Here is a 5,029-nt window from a genome sequence, read left to right as displayed (position 1 = left end):
AAGTTTGCAAGACCAATGGGCCTCTCTTCCCAGTGATGGCCGACTAGGCCATCTTCTGCTACATATGCAGCTAGAGACACGAGCTCTGGGGCATACTGGTTAGTTCATATTGTTGTTCCACTTATAGGGTTGCAGGCCCCTTTAGCTCCTTGGGTACTTTCTCTAGCTCCTCCATTGACTCTGGATTCTTGAATGACAGACAGACAGACAGACACACACACAGACACACACAAAGCCTCCAATTTAAAACGCCTTAAACAGCCCAATGGCTGAGCCACTCCCAAACTTCCACGTTGCTAAACCTCCCCTTTGATACTCCTGAATTATTACTTATTAAAATCTATATTCCATCTTTGCTATCCTAGACCCAGCAGGGGAGGGGCCCTGGGGCCGTCTTCCCGGCTCTTAGGTGACTGTAAGCTCCCGCTTCTGCAATTCTCAAGCCTGATCCTTCTGCTTCCCCCACATGGTGGTATTCAATCCCTCTTCTGCCTTGGTTACCCTTGCTTGGGAAATCTGAAGTCCCACCTTTGTCTCCCTGCCCAGCCATTGGCCACCTGCAGCTTTGTTAACTAATCAGAACTAGCTGGGGGCAGGGACCCTCAGTGTCTCACTTGTGGGATTCTCGTGCAATTTGGGAACCCATGATGCAAGCATTAAACCAAATCCACAACATCTACATATCCCTTGACCTATGATAAAGTTATACTGTAGGTAAAAGAAATGACTAAAAACACAATCAAGGGCTGCTGGAGAGATGGCTCAGCGATTAAGAGCACTGACTGCTCTTCCAGAGGTCCTGAGTTCAATTCCCAGCAACCACATGGTGGCTCACAACCATCTGTAATAGAATTGGATCCCTCTTCTGGTGTGTCTGAAGACAGCTACAGTGTACTTATATACATAATTAAGTAAATTTTAACACCCCCCCCCCACACACACACACAATCAATACACCTAACTCAACAACCTTCGGAGCTTAGCCTCCTTGGCCGGTACCACTCTCAGTCACATGATCTGGGAGCGATCACATGATCACTGCCACTGCCCAGCATTGAGAAGCTACCACATCACAGTACTGCCAAAGTGAGAAAGTGTCAAACTTTGAAATATAGTTTCTATCGAGTATCTTTCCCGTTTATCCTATCCTAACATTTAAAACTATCCGGGTGGGGGCGGGGCAGGGGGCTGACTCTGAGAAAGGTGCTTGCCACCAAGCCTGATGACCTGAGTTTCCTCCATGTTACCCACGTGGTAGAGAGAGAGAGAGAAAACTGACCCCCATAAGTTGTCCTTTAACCTCCACACACATACAGTGGTACACATGCACCCCTCAAAAAATAATTTAAAAAGCCATCAGTTGGATCATCCTGAGTTACGGCCATCTATACAGTCACATACGGTCTTCAGCTAACGCGATCTTTGTGCAAGCCCAAAGAGAAAAATTTACTTTTCTCAGGGATGGAGGGGAGAATGGCTCAGTTGGTGGAGTTTACTTAGTATGTCTGGATCTCTGGTTCGGTCCCTAGCAATGCATACATTGGGCATGGGGGTGCTTCCTGAAGTGGAGGCAGGGGGATGAGTTCAAGGCTATCCTTGGCTACATAGTGAATTTGAGGCCACCTTGGGCTACACAAAAATCTATGTAGAAATTTTATATTTTCCATTAAATAGTGGCGCAATCTGATAGGAGTTTTAATTATGTAACTGCTCAAATCAAGGGCGAGCAGATGTTAACTGAACTTAAACTCCAAAGCTGTGCTCCTGTATTTGATTTCCTTTTGGCATAGATTAGTGCTGTGTATTCCTTTTGCCTTTTGAAGTTACGATGTGCCTGGCAGCAAGAGATGTTTTGGCAGGCTCTGTAGCAGAACAGTCAGACATTAGGAGGGGCCTAGTCTTTAGGGTCAGGAGTGATGGGTCTTCCTTTAACTAGCTGTCCCTGTCTCAGATACACCATTGTTCCTCTGTGAGCTTCAGTTTCTACACCTGTATACCCAGACACAATCCTTCTTTTTTTTTTTTTTTTTTCCGAGACAAGGTTTCTCTGTGTAGTCCTGGCTGTCCTGGAACTCACTCTGTAGACCAGGCTGGCTTCGAACTCAGAAATCTGCCTGCCTCTGCCTCCCAAGTGCTGGGATTAAAAGCGATTTCTCTTTCTTTTTTAATTACCTTTATGTACTTTATGAGTGTGTGTGTGCCTGTGTTACAGTGTCTGAAGACAATCTCTGAGAGTCAGTTCTCTTCTCCCACTAGGTGGGTCCCAGGGATTAGACTAGATTGTTAGGCTTGGTAGTGGACATCCATGTCAGGGGAGTCATCTTGATGCCTCAAAATCTTCATTTTTTTTTTTTTTTTTTATCTTTTCGAGACAGGGTTTCTCTGTATAGCCCTGGCTGTCCTGGAACTCACTCTGTAGACCAGGCTGACCTCGAAGTCAGAAATCTGCCTGCCTCTGCCTCCCAAGTGCTGGGATTAAAGGCATGCGCCACCACGCCCGGCTCAGGCCCTTCTTTTTTAAAGGTGAAGATTTTGTGAACCAGGCGTTCACAAAAACTCAGGTCCTGAGTTCAGTTTCCAACAGAAAATTGGTGGCTCACAACCATCTGTAGTGGGATCTGATGCCCTCTTCTGGTGTGTCTGAAGACAGCAACAGTGTACTTATATACATAATCTATCTATCTATCTATCTATCTATCTATCTATCTATCTATCTATCTATGAAAAAAGGGCTCTTCCCAGCATTCACACCAGACCTTATTGTTCCTGGTTTGATGTTATGTTGATGGTTAGCTGATCAGTCTAATATTTGTGGAAGGCAAGGAGGGTGATGGTCACTGTTTCTTGTTTTTCTTCTAAGGTGATGGTTTGGACAAGTGGCCAAGAAGAGCTTCAAGCCATGTCACCACTGAAACCCATGCTTGCCATGCAGTTCTGGGTGCCATGGAGCAAAGACCCCAAGGACCACTTGACAAAATCAGAGTTGGAATTTAAGAATGTCAAGCCAACCAGCAACTGCCTGGAGAGAACAGATCTCACAGAGCAGCCCTGGCTGCCTTTGGCAGGGAGCTTTGAATGGAAAACCAAACCAAAACAAAACCCCAAAATCCAAAAGCATATCCCCGTTGGCAGCTGCAGGAGGAAGTGGAGCAAGCAAACGGCTTAACAGAAGCAAAAGTGTCAGTTAGCTAGGGTGCCAAACTCCCTGTGGCGGAGTTTGGTAATTTTCTCAGAGACTTTTTCATAAGAGGGAATGTAAGTGGGCTTGGGGTGGGGGGTGGGGGGCTGTCACCTCTGAGTCAGACCTTAGATGCCTGCAGGACCTTGGCCCTGCCACACGGGTACTTATGATTAGATTCCTCATTTCTCAAGATGAGAGTTTTCTCTCACCCCCTTCTCCCTCTCCTCTCTTTTCCCCTGCTACTCTCTTCTGGGTTTGGATATACAACCCAGGGGGCCTCAAACTCTTTGGTAAGCTTCTGCCTCAGCCTCCCTGGTGCTGAGATTCCAAGTTCTAAGAGAGATCATTACATTCAGCAGTTGATTGGTTCGTTCTAGAACCAAATAGGAGTGCTTCTGTGCACACCTATGAGGAGGGAATCTTCTTCTTCTTCTTCTTCTTCTTCTTCTTCTTCTTCTTCTTCTTCTGCTTCTGCTTCTGCTTCTGCTTCTGCTTCTTCTGCTTCTTCTTCTCCTCTTCCTCCTCCTCCTCTTCCTCCTTCTTTTTAAAGATTTATTTATTATTATATGCAAGTACACTGTAGCTGTCTTCAGACACCCTAGAAGAGGGCATCAGATCTCGTTACAGATGGTTGTGAGCCACCATGTGGTTGCTGGGTTTTGAACTCAGGACCTTTGGAAGAGCTGTCAGTGCTCTTAACCGCTGAGCCAACTCTCCAACCCCCGAGGGATCTTTTTTTTTTTTTTTTTTGAGACAGGGTTTCTCTGTATAGCCCTGGCTGTCCTGGAACTCACTCTGTAGACCAGGCTAGCTTCGAACTCCCGCCTGCCTCTGTCTCCCAAGTGCTGGGATTAAAGGCATGGGGATCTTCTTGATTAGATTGTGGGGAACCTTCTGTAGAGGCTGAGATCGGAGAGGGTCTGAGGGAAGAGTTTATGAGTTTTGCCTGCCTGTCTTGGCCTCTTGATGGTGAATGCTCTTTCTGCTGCTGGGATACTTCACTAACATCAGCACCCAATGTCTCTGGATTTTCAACATGGGCTGAAGACCAGTTTCTCACCGAGAATCCCTCAGCCCTTTGATGAAAGACAGGGCCTACTGATTCATCCAACTTCATGGCCTGAGCGTCTCTGACTGTATTGTGTAAGCCAATCTGATAAATCCCCACTGTTTTCTGTATCTCTGACATCCATTCTATTCCCCTAGTGAAACTTGACTAATACAAGGGCTGGACTCCAAATCCAGGGCAAAGACTTCTGGGTCACACAGGTGTCTGGGACACTAGGGCTAGAAGTTGAATTCAGCCAGGAGGGTAGGCAGTAGGACTGGATGATGACATTGGAATGTGGTCTCAGAGGGGCAGGGTGTCCTTCTGGGGTTGACTGGTCCTAGTGCGGGCCATGGGAGGGTGTGTTTGCCATTAAACGCTTATGCATTATCTCACTGGTCAGAGAACAAGACTGACTTCCTTATGTGTTAGGTCACAGCCTTGCCTTTCCTCCTGGAGGAGTTCCAGCTGTCATCTGTTGCTTCTAGAGCCCGTCAACATTCAGTTCGTGCTGTGTCACATGCAGGGAGCCAGTCTGAGCTCCTTTTCGGTCTCTAGGTTTACTGACTAGCAAGTCTCCCAAACATATTATGGATTTTGATTGTACAGAGGAATGAATCTAGCTTTATTTTCCACCGGTTGAGTTTTAATTTCACAGCAATGAGAGACTCGAAAGAGTATGGCCCCCAGCCGGGCGTGGTGGAACACGCCTTTAATCCCAGCACTTGGGAGGCAGAGGCAGGCGGATTTCTGAGTTCGAGGACAGCCTGGTCTACAAAGTGAGTTCCAGGACAGCCAGG

The sequence above is a fragment of the Mus caroli genome, chromosome 11 (genome assembly GCF_900094665.2).
Source record: "Mus caroli chromosome 11, CAROLI_EIJ_v1.1, whole genome shotgun sequence".
NCBI classification, from domain to species: Eukaryota; Metazoa; Chordata; class Mammalia; order Rodentia; family Muridae; genus Mus; species Mus caroli.
Note: the sequence above shows the minus strand (reverse complement) of the source record.